This window comes from Streptopelia decaocto, assembly GCF_964273445.1.
Source record: "Streptopelia decaocto genome assembly, chromosome: 7".
Taxonomy (NCBI): domain Eukaryota; kingdom Metazoa; phylum Chordata; class Aves; order Columbiformes; family Columbidae; genus Streptopelia; species Streptopelia decaocto.
In genome coordinates this window covers 66,915,247-66,927,614 of record NC_138661.1, presented here as the reverse complement: position 1 = coordinate 66,927,614, position 12,368 = coordinate 66,915,247, and the positions used below count along the sequence as shown (strand labels likewise).

At 47.1% G+C, this 12,368-nt stretch overlaps 1 long non-coding RNA gene across 1 annotated transcript; it reads left to right on the top strand.

Annotated features, from left to right (window-relative positions):
* The first annotated feature begins 1,988 nt into the window (after positions 1-1,988).
* On the top strand, positions 1,989-12,108 carry LOC309442345. Its single transcript, XR_014184591.1, has 3 exons — positions 1,989-2,305; positions 5,530-5,610; positions 11,840-12,108. It is a non-coding gene; the product is annotated as an uncharacterized lncRNA (long non-coding RNA).
* Positions 12,109-12,368: the final 260 nt, after the last annotated feature.

The window sequence follows — 12,368 nt, the reverse complement described above, 5'->3', positions numbered from 1 at the left end:
CAGGAAAACACCCAAAGATTTCCCGAGCAGGTGAGTCTTCTGATGAGTAAAATGTCCTTCCATTGAGGGAGTTGTTTAGAGAGTGTTTTAAGTCAGTTGCCTTGTTTACTGAATGAATTTCAGATGCACTAAGGAGTTGTTGCACTATGATACAACAAAAGAAAAAGAATTAATATGTCTTTTAAAAGGGGGGAGTTTGTTTTTTATTAATTTTTTGCACCTGAAATATTGATCTGGGAACTGAAATCTCTTGCGGGTCTTCATCAGAGTCCCCTGAATTGTTAGAAGTGCCGAGGGTTTCCGTGCCTTCATTCCAGCACTTGATCAGCAGCTGAAAATGGGAAGAACCAGCCACGTGTGTAACCGTGGAATATTTTCCAGGGCAGAAAGGTTCTGTTTTACTTTCACCAGAAACCTCTCTCAATTTGCCTGCGACAGTATCAAAATGTGAAAAATGCAGTTGTGATTCATGCTAAGATGTTTAATGTTTACAGGTATAGCCAAATGAGGCATGGACTCTGAAACTGGAAAAGGGAAAGGTGGTTAAGTTCTGTGTAAAAAGTTACGAAACTTGTTTAGGAATTTATATTGATAGAGCGAACCAACATTTTTAAGGGTTAAGCAACTATATAATAAGGGCCTACTAACAAGCTAACATTTTAAACCACATAATTAATACCTAGTTTAGAGCTGTATGTAACAAATTGTGCTAAAAAAAAAAAGCCAGGACTTCATTAAATGCCGAGATCAGAAGTTTTACAGCACCAGCTGCAACCTTGAGGAGACAAGATAGCCAAGATTTACAGCAAAAAGGAGGCACCAGTCTGGTTCCAGTCGGTTTGGTAGCTTGGATTCCAGCCAGTTCCTCCTAATGAGCCAAAGGTAGAAAGTTCACTGTGATGAAGCTGAAGGAGCCTTCATCCAAAGACCCCTAAAGACCCTTCCTCAAATTCACCAAGCGACATTGTGCAGGCGCAACAGGGGAGGGGCAAGGAGGGGAATATGTAAACGGTTATCTGAGACACATTTTAATAAAAAGCGGGAAAGGTCATGAATATGTACAGGCGTTTCTGGGGTCATTATGAATATGTCATACCATACTGTGTTTAAGCACACTTCTTATTGTTAAGGGTGTGTGTGTTGGGCGGAGTGAATCCCCCGCGCACCCAGTGCTGTTTTGCTTATGCTCTAATGAACACGTGTTTAAGGAATACAAGGAATTGGATTAAATGTTGTTTATCCGTAGAAAAAAGTGTAAGATATTTATTTCAAAAACAAATAGCGATGTTACGCCGTCGCTGTTTAACGGGTCCTGGATAAAAATTAAACACAACTGAAATTTCGTGGAACTTGTCACCTTGTTCTAGGAATGTAACTGGGGGAATGTATGTCAGGACCCGAGTCAGCCCAGACACTTTCTGGAGTAAATGGTTACATGCAGAGGATTATTCTGGTTTTAGGATGCACCAAAACTGGAGGATTTTCAAAGAACAAGAGACAAACAGCACCCAGTCCCTGGGCTGTGCAGGCTGGGGGAGGTTGAGGTTGGATGTGGGGAACAATTTCTTCCCCAAAGGGCTGTGGGGCATTGAACAGGCTGCCCAGGGCAGTGCTGGAGTCACCATCCCTGGAGGGTCGGACAGACGGACACGAGGTTCTCAGGACACGGGGCAGTGCCGGGGTGGGGGAACGGGTGGACTCCATGAGCCTGAGCGGCCGCTGCCGCCCCAGCCTACGCTTCCCAGCGTGTCGCGGTGACGTCATCACCCCGCGACGCTGGCGCCTGATCTCTATGGCAACAGCGGGCATGCCCTGAGGGGCCCGGCGCTTCCCGCACAGCCTGCGGCAGCACTGGGGGAGGCCGGAAAACACCCCGCAATGACGCTGAGGAGGGAACTCTACGCGAACCGCCCCAGCCAGCCGGTATCTCCATACAGACCCCGCTGAGAGCGGCACTTGATGGGGGAGACGACACCGCTCCGCGCTCCCCCAAAACCGCCACGGACTGCAGCTCCCAGCATGCCCCGGGGCGGCGGCGCATGCGCCCTTCTCACCAAGCCCTCTGATTGGCTCAGCCGGGCGCTCCTCCGCCGACAGCGCCCCCCTGCGGCGGCAGCGCGGCTGGGGCGCCCTCAGGTGGCGGCTCCGCGCAGCCCCGGGACCCCCGGCCCCCGTCCGCCCCACAGCGCCCGGGCCGAGGCCTGGCCCGAGCCACCTGGGCTGGTAACGCGCCCCGGTGCTGTGGGGATTCCCTCGCCTGTTCCCTCTCGCTCCCGGGCCTGCTGGGTGAGGAGGAGCCTGCGAGGTGGGTGCTGGTTTCTGGTGCGGGGGGTGAGCCGCAGGGCTGGGAAGAGGAGAAGGGGGGACAGATTTTCATGAGGAAGAAGTTTTTGACCCTGAGGGTGGTGGGAGCCTGGCCCAGGTTGGGCAGAGAGGCGGTGGATGAACCATCCCTGGAGACATCCCAGGCCAGGCTGGACGGGGCTCTGAGCACCCTGAGCTGGTGCAGATGTCCCTGCTCATGGCAGGGGGGGCACTGGATGAGCTGGGAAGGTCCCTTCAACCCAAACCATTCTATGATTCTATAAGAGCATTTTAGTGCTGTACCCCGCCTGTCTCTCACTGTTGTTTCCTTCCTCCCTGGAGCTGCACTGACACTGAAACCAGAGGCCTAAATCTTGTACAAATACTTAGATGGCCGCCTGGTTCTAACAGCTCTTCACGTGGTGACCTGCGCTGTCCCCGTGCTCTGCCCAAGCGTCCCTGCTCGCTGTCATAGCGAGCAGAGGTTGTGCTGAGCTGGAGGGGCTCTGGATCACCCAGGATTGAGATGCCCTGGTGTTACAATCAGCCTTGGGCAGCCAGGTGAGGTGGAAAGTGCCGCTCGGGCTGGTCCTGCTACGAGTAAGAAGGCTCGGATGAGTTATGACACAGCTGTACGGCTTGAGGAAGCAGAGCTAATGTATATGAAGACCAACGAAGTGGAAAGCACTTATAGGAAAATGAGCTTTCTTGCTTTACCATGACAGGATTAGGCAGGTGTGGTGCAAATTGTCATGATACCGGAAGGCGCCACTGGCAGTTGGCAGCTTTCTGTTGCCCTTCCTCCCCAAAATTCTATTAAATCGGTGTGTTTTGGAGGGAAGGGGTTGAAATGGGAGGAGGAGGGGTACCAGGAGTCATGACCAGCTTAGCAGTGTGCCAGTTATTGACCACAATACTGGTGCTGTAAACCGGGTGGAAATGTTAACAAAGTTAACCTTCCTAGAAAGAGTTGTAAAGGGCAGCATTCTTCACAAGACAACTGAACTCTGAAGTTAAAGCCAAGTGCTGTAACCTCTCACATATCTCCTGAGTCGCGGTATAACGCAAGGACAATCTGCTAGTTTTCAAAGGCGAAGAAAGATGCTTTTAAAACGTGGCCTTGGCGAATGAATGGTGCCTTTCTTAGTTTGGCTACTGCGGGTATCAGACAAAACGCGTTGCCTGAAAACAAAATGCTGTCTCATTCTGAAGAAGGAAAATGAATCAAGGTCATGTGCTGGTCGGGAAGAGATTGTGTCTGCTTCCCAGTTCCGAGCCCTTGGGATTTGTTTGCTCTCGTACATGCTGTTGCTCCATCCCGATACTCCCCCCTAAGAGGAAAGCAGAAACCCATTGAAACAAAGAGATCTGACTGATTAGGGTTGGCGGTGACATGGGAAAAGGGGTAGAACTGTCTCCTACCAACTGTTTCTGGCAGGAGGCACTTTTGAAGGACTTAGTGTGAGAAAAGAAGTTTCTAGTTGATCTAAAGTAACGCTGGTGTCGCTTTCCCTTCCCGTTCCTCAGTTTCTCCATGCCCTGCTGTTTCTTACACTGGATGTGGCTGTAGAAAAGAACAGATTCTCAGTTCCCTTCCATCTTCTTTTTCAGTCTCTTCAGTTTCCAGCTGTGTTCTCACTTGTCAGCTTTGTTACTGTCGATCTCTGTGGGGTTGTGTTACTGTGATGTGAGGCTGGGCCAGTTTAGGAAATACTCCTTTCTCCTGCACTGAGCCCCTTCTGGATTGAGCTGCTTTTCTGGCCTCTGCAGTAGAGCAAGAAGATACTGAACCCTTCCCACCTGAGGAAGTTTGTGATGGTGATGCAAAGGAGAAGACACTGGCAGTGGATGTTCTTCTTTCCTTTACCAAGCTGACAGCCACGGTCCCCCCTGTTCATCATGAAATGTTCATGTTTATGGGGAGGTAGGTAGACCTAGTGACTCCAGAGTATATGAAAATATGAAGAAAGCAGAGAGTAAACACAGGCTTTTCTTAACAAGTGAGCTTCTGGGCAAATAAAGAAGCTAGAGGGACGGTGGGGATCTTTTTCAGAGACTTGTGCTGCCTGAACGCCACTCGATAGCTCAACAGCAGCATCAGCAAATATCACTTATCTACCTTTTAGACCAGTCATAATTGCTGGCAAAGCATATATGGGCAGTTCTGGCTCACTGGGTATCTTAAGTCCAAACTAATGGTTTAACAGGGCAGTGAGACAACCTTTTTTCTCGTCTGCGGATCTGAACTGACTGATCAAAGAGGATCAGGAGTTAAATAAGCAGGAGGTGTGATGATAAATCTGTTTGTCTCTTGCTTCTGAAAGTGAGGGACTTGGGATAACGGGTGAGCCAGGGCTGGGGTGTGTGTTCCTCGCTGGGCAAGGGCCTGTGCTTGACACAACATCTTCTGCTGTAGTGAGGCTGTAGGGGCAGAGAAAGAAGGAGGAATTACCCACATCGGGTGGTGTTCACAGCTGGTTAAGTCTTGCTAGGGCTTGGGATGCAGTCACTGATCAATTCTGGTAAAAGGCTGATTTTTTTGTGTGTGTGGTCATGCTAAGCCATCATACAGCTGAACTTTACTGCCAGAGTTTCCCGGATTAGGTAACAATGCTGCAATTCTGGCTTATTTTTTCTTCCCAGTCAGAAGTTATGTTTTCCATGGTGACCTCAGTAACATCCGCATAGTTTACCATCCCAGCCACTCCCTCCACCGTCCTGTTATTTTAGCTGATGTCAGCTTGTTGCTCAATCTGCACCTCCTGACTGCAGAACTGCTTCGGGAGAGAACTCGTTACAGCCGCTTCCCTTTTGGGCCTGATTTAACATCTTCACTGCTTCTTAATGTCCAGATCCTATGTTTCAGCTTTTGCCTTTCAGCACGAGTTCCTCTGTGAGGAATGGCTTTCCAGGAGCTTTCTCCTCACTGTGTCTCATCTCCTCAGCTTGCCCAGTGCCCCGCTGCCGTCAGACCGTATCAATCCTGCCCCGACTGACCCCTGTGAGCAAGGTGGTTGCCTCCCATATTTTATTTTTTTCCTTTCTTGGCTTCCACACACACTGGAAACTTTAATTTCATTTGCGAAGGTGTTGAGTTGATCGAGCAACCCACCACCCTCCCACCCAGCACCTGGTTCTGGAGCTTGTTAGATCCATCCATTGGCTAAGCAAAGCCTAGAAACTGGCCTAAAAATGGTTGATTTTTCCTCTTCTGTTTTCTCCCAGGTTCCTGAGCTGAACTGGCCCGTAGAGACCCTGATGAACACTGAAGCAGAGCACTGGGGACAGGGAAAAGAGGCAAATAAGGTCTGTGGGGGTGTGTGAGGAGCAGAGTCTCCTCTTTTTGACATCTTCATGCTGTGTGATTGTTTCAGCTGCACGGTGTAACTTTACTCTGAGTCTACTATGTGTTGTGTCCCTCTCATGATGGCCTTTAGAAGCAACCAAGAGCATTAAACAAAAGGCAAGGAGTCCAGCCCGTGCTAAATAAGTACGGAGCGGAAATCTTTATTTTCTTGTTGGACTGGAAAGTTCCTGATTTGACTGGTTTCAGTCTTGGTCATCGCTGCCTATTTACACAGGTTTTGGGCAGCACGGCCACGCATGACTGAGCAAGCTACTCATAGCACAGAGCAACTGAGGGGAGGGACTGATTCCTTAGGCCAGGCAGAGCATTCTGCTGTCTTCAACCTGAACTGAAGCTGGTGCTGTCCTAGAGGAGTCAGAAAGCAAACGAGACTGATAATTTAACAGCTTTTGGTGGGATTATCCTCCCAGCATGCTGACCAAAAACCACAGGGCGACATGAACCGATGGCCACGGTTTAAGAGGCTGGGGGTCTGCCTGGCTTTAGTGATTCCGCCTAGTCTGTTCAGCAGAACATCTGCCAACATCTGCTACAGTCTGAACCAGCCAGATGTGATTGCTGCGGAGTTTGTGTACTAGAGCAGAATGTCCTCCTGTAGCTGCCCTTCCATGTTATCTCGCTGGCCTGTTCTGTAGCTGCTTTAGTGGCTGCTGAGATGTCACTATCTGTGGGCCCGGGCCAACATCTGTTGAGCTGGAGAAGACAACTTATACATGGTCCTTAGATCCCATCCTATGTATTAATATCAAGGTCCAATCTAGCCTGCTGAGTATTTTCCCCACTTTATTTCTCTCTCTGTCCAAATTCATTGCTTTTTATTTGTTTGGGTTTTTTTTTTGCTCATCCAGAGGTGACTTTTTGTGGCAAATACTCCACACCTCAACACCAGCTGCTCGGTGGGGAGCACATGGCAGAGCAGATCCACCTCGAGCCTCTTCAACTGCTTTTAAATATTTTGACCCTGCTGGCAAAGGGCTGGACACGGTTCAGGAGGAAATTAGAGCCAGGGTGTGCAGGTGGTGTGCGTGTGGAGCCCGCGGAGCTGTGGCTGCATGAACCACAGGGGGGTTTTCAGCATCTCTTTACAACGGAGCAGGAACCAGCTTTTCTGCAGATTCTGAGAAAACTCCCTTTTTCTACTTGCCCTCACCAACTTTATGCCTCACCCTCATAAAGAAAATCCCTCCAGTTCTTCTAAACCACCAAAGATTATCTAATCTCTCCACTTCCTCTAAATTAGCCGTGAAATGAGTTCCTGGAGAGACCTGCAGCAGTTTGGAGGTGCCTCCATCAGCACCTCAGAGGCTGAGACATGGAGCGCTGTTTGTTTTTGTGGTGGAGCCAGCGCTTTATCGGGCTGGTGCATGTTCTTTAAGCCGGTGTTTAACTGCCAGTTCCCTGTAAAAGCTTGTTTCTTCTCATCATGCCTGAAAGCGTTTGCCTACTTACCCCTTTTTGGGTGGCTAAATATAAAAGCAACCACCACCTACTCCGAAAGGCTTAATGCTGTAGAACGTCTGTTCAAACCTGATGCTCCGCAAACCGTCACAACGGCACCTTGGGGATGAGCAATAACTACAAATACGAGCATGCGTTGGCAGATGAATAATCTGGATTATGGGCACAGTTGTGGGGTAGGGAAGCTTTTAAAAACTGCTGTACTGCCTTATTTCTCCCACCAGCCCTTACCAGTGTTTTGCAGGGGAATTCATGATGGAAAGGAAGTAATTTTCGGTGTATTCAGGAATTTCCCTATGGTGGTTGACTTCAGCTGGGCAGTTCTATTTGCAAGCGCCTTTCCCCCCCGCCCCAGCTTTTCAGTATCTAAGGAAAAAGATATCAAGTAAAACAGAAATAAGGAATGAGAATCGCACCCACCTCTTTAAGACTTTGTAAATCTGAGAGGGGGAAAAAAGTGGATCACGCTACCAGAGGATGATGCCAGTACAGCAAATGCTGTGGATTGTGGCCTGCAGTGGAATGTCAACATTAGTTGTGGCTTTTGCAACTCGACAAATCCATCCTGTGAAGGCTGCACTGTGTCCATTTAGTGCCCAGGCTGTCCCTGGGATCAGAGCGAGAGATTTTCAGTCACAGGTCGTGGTGTCAGGCTTGAAATTGGGTTAAATGGGGCTGATACAGGTGAGTAAATTCACCAAATTCTGCTTCTGGCCATGCCAGGCAGAATTATTGTATTATTAACATTTTTCTTCCTTGCTGTTCTTGCCTTTAAGCTCATTTTTAGAGGCAAGTCAAAGAAGAAAAATTAAATTAAGGGACATTTGGAACAAATTAGGGAATCGAAATCTCCTGGGGCATTTTGTTTAGGCTGACTGTGTGCGAAACTATTCCAGAGAGAGAAAAAAACCTGTAACACAACTTGGGGTGTGTTTGTCTGTCTAAAGTGAGTTTTCTATTACTTGTCTACAAAATCCTGTAGGACAGAATGTTATTAATTACTTTGTCTTTAAGACTTTTCTCCCTATAGCAGATCAGCTCATTGTTCAGTCGTCTCCTAAGCCAATTTCCTAGAGTAAGTTCAAATATCGTTTGACTTTCTGGCTTAGGAGCGTGTTTCCAGGAACAAGCAGTTCTGTGTAACCCAATAATTTGAATTCCGTGCCCTTAGGACTCAGTGAAAACTTGTTGCCTAAACCCTGGATTTCCCACAGGTAGAAAATTGGGCACCTAAAAGAAATGACTGAAAAACGTGCACAATGTTTTACTCAAGGAGCCGGAGGAGGAGTTTGCAGTTAACGGCATTTCCATTTTTAGGGTATCTTCAGAACAAATGCATCTCAGATGTTTTTAATAAACGGCTTTGAAAACCCACAGTTGAGATTAGTGTCAAATTTCCAGCCACATGATCAGCCTTGGAGCCAAGTTTAGGATTGCTTTTGTGTTTACAGAAAGTCTGGCAGCCCAATGACACTGAAGTTTGGGGGTGGAATGGAAGTTCTCCATAACAAATATTTGACTGGATTCACCATTTATCTTATTTACAGGACTTTGCGCTTTACAAAAGAGGTGACTGTATTTTTGTTGATATAATACTCAAGGAATATTCAGCTCTCACTCACTGGATTTGGAACAGTTGTTGCTTTTTAACTCAGATCTGTTGTTTTTCGAGCCATTAAATGAGCACGGCACAAAGCAAGCGTTTTAAAACTCTCTCTACGGATGATAAATGGAACTTTGTGCATTCCTGAACTTTGTGCCTGGTCCAACTACAGCGAGTTCTCTCTGCTCGCACCAAGGGAGGCCTCTCGCTGAAGGTCTTGCTGGGTGAATAAGTCACATGCTGAGTTTTTGCTCAGGGGCTGGATCAGCAAAAATCTGGCTTCTGTTTTTACAAGCCCAGAATTTCCTTCGTGCAAATATTGTCCAGTATCTGTTTTACAAGTGGTGTTTAACTGCCATCATTTGCAAAGCTCACGCACAGGGTCAGTATAACTGATATTACAGTGGGTGGAAGAGCCATGGAAACTTTCCTTTTTTTTTTTCTACTTTATTTCTAGCGTTCCCCAGGCCTCACCCCGTGCAAAGTCTTTGCCAACATCACCCACTCTTGCTGCCTGATGCGCCGCGTGGCCCTGTCTGCACAAACTTGCTGTAACCATGTGTCATGTCCTCTTACAAACCCACTGTGGGCTCCCAAACTGACAACTCTTTCCCCTTGGCCCAGGCTGGGACCCCTTATTCCACAGACAGACAGACAGATGCACACACACACACACACGATGTATGAGATACTCTGCTGAGATACTGTGAGGTGTGTACAAGCGAATCTTGGTGGATTTTCTGCATCCAGGTGTATCTTGACCACATCCACCAGTTCTTTGACTTAATAATTTTCTGTGTATTTATGGAAACATTTCTCAAAGAAGCTCTCATTATTTTTTACACACTGAAATTGTCCTCTCCAGCTGTCAGATGAAGAAGCTGAGCGTTGCTGTCCCTAAACTGGCTGACGTTCAGGTCTGTAATAGCCAAGCTGTAAACAACAAGAGAGTTTGCTCCAATGTTTCTGGTGGGATCTTGTCCAAGGGAAAACAAAGATTGTCTTCAACAATTTGAAGCTTGTGTAGGCAGACAATACATTGATTTTTTGATTGTGGGCATCTACTTCAGACCAATGACGCAGTTGAGCGATGACATAAGTTCAAAATAATGCTGCACATGCAGAGGATGGAGCAGTCCCTGGGCAGCTGTGATGTTAGTGTGTAAAGTGTACTGATAAAAAAGTAATTTGGATTACCAGGCTCTTTTTCCTGCATACACTGACATCTTTAATGTACTGGATTTGAATGAGAAAGGCCAGGATCTCCCCTCCGATTCAAATAGTTTAATGAAGAATGGTCAGGCGTGCAATTAACTATTAGCTACTGAAAATACGATAGAAAGTAGTGTGTGAAACATTTTCAGATGCAAAAAATGACTTGAATGTCATTTGATGCGAAGTCGAGCCTAAGTATGGAAAGGCATTATTCAGGAAGAAAGGGACTAGAGAAAAGAAGGCTTAAACCACGCCATAAGAAAACAGAATGAAATTAAGTCAAAATTAAAGCACAGTGTGACAGTAGTTGCACAATCAACAGAAAAGGTCTGGGTACAAGCTGGACTTAAACTCTTGTGAGAACAGAGTGTGTTAAACACCCTTTGTGTTGGTCACGAAGTTCTCATGATGCGTGGCTGTGCAACCCAGTATTTCCCATTCTGGCCACAGAAATCTGCTGTCATCAAAAATAATGTGCGTGTTTGTGCAACTTGCATTTGATCCAGGAAGCAAAATGTAGAACTTCCCTGATCTTACTAGCATTTAATCATGAGTGGCACAGACTGTCCAAGCACAGAGGAAATAGTTCTTTTATTCACTGACTTTTTGCTTAATTACTTAAAAATTCTGCTGTTGTGCAGCCTTTTCATGAAACAATGTCATGAGGATTTATGCTGGTTTGGTCAGGATGAGATTGGGAAAATTAAAAAGGAGTAGTTTGCAATCTATAAACTGCTGGGCGACTTTACTCTGATAATTCCAAGCGTGGCTTAGTCACGGGCAAAAAGGTTTGGTGGAAAGAGAGAACGAACAGCAAACATATCAAATAAATGGTTTAGTATTTTGTAGGTTCAAGGACAACATTTGGCAAACCTCTTCAGCCAAATGGTGGTGAAAACACTACAGAATGAAAACAGGAACACAAGTCTGCCCAGCAGTTACAAGTTTTTTGCTTTTACATAAGCGTTTATGTGGGAGGGGAACATGAGATTTCAAATGTACCTGGCAGGCTGCCGAAGCAATAGGTATGACCCACATTAACACACAGATCTTAATGACTTCTGACAGTTAACCGACAGAAAACACTAAAACAAGGGAAGCCAAAGGCTGCGTGTTCCCTTCAGGCACCCAGAAAAGCGCCGTTGTGCTACCACGAGCCTTGCGCTGCCCTTTACTCACAGCCAGACACCTCTGCAGTCACGCATGGGAAATCCCACATTGCCGAGAAGGTGCAAAGACCAAGTGAAACTTAGTAGAAAAATCTGGTTAGAGGAAAATTAATTTAATCTGAGTTTACAGGCTCAGTAACTTCTAATATTTCAGATGAATTTCAGCGCTAACGTTGTCTTAGTCAAAACTTTGGGAGCCCAATGTTGCGGGATGATCTCAGTTTAAGCCTCAAGGCTGCACTCACCATCTTCCTAAAATTTCAGAAACCAGAAAGTAAATGAATCCAATGTTTATTGAACATAAATGACCACACAAGCTCAATGCCTTTGGCAGTGACAAAAGCTGCTGAAATAATCACCTCGTTATCAGAAGGCTCTTTTTTTCCATTTGGCCTTTGATTTTTCAATTACCTCTTTATTATGATGTTTGAACTGACTATAAGGTCATACCCTAAACCTCACCTTCACACAAATCCAACATCGGAGGGTCAGAAATGTCGGTTTCTCACCAGCTTTCTTGCGTATGGTGCCTTTAGTCATCACGGGTACTAAAATCCAGTGTTTCCTTCCCCGGGTTGTTATCAAACACCACGAGCCATCGCTGCTGGTGCCTGTAAATAACGTGGAGCAAGTTGGAAGAGTTCAGTTGTGTCTGTTCGTTGAGGTTTGCTCGGCTCATCAGGCTAACCGAGGGTTTTGCCCTTTGTTTGCTGTATTTCTTAGGAGCGTTTTAAAGGCAGTTTCCAACGGAGGGGCTGAAAAGGACTCTGCAAACCCACCAGGTCTCACCGCTGGGTCACCAGCTGCTTTATTGAGACAGCAAACCAGAGCTGCCACTGACACCCGGCCGAGCTTTTGTACCTAGTACCACTTTTAAGTAGAAGGACAAAAAATACCATCCATCACGGCATCAATGTCTCCCTTCCCAATGCTGTATGAGTTAAACAACTCGAACGTTTACTAATAAAGGCTCTAAGGCTGGTTTTATTTGATGAACAAATCGCTCGTGTGTCACGCAGGCCCACGAGGCGCTTTGCTCTCCGGGCCTGTGCCCCCAGCCTGCGCCCTCCCTGCGGGGCCGGCAGCCCCGGGCTGTGGCAGAAGGCCACCCCCGGCTTCCAGGATTCCGCTGGGACGGGGGTTGGCTCAACCTGGCGACAATTTTGGGGTGGAAAGCGGGTGGGTAACAGGACCCCCCCACAATAGCCCTGAGCGGCCGCCATATTGGAAACTGTCGCTGAGGGAAGGGGCG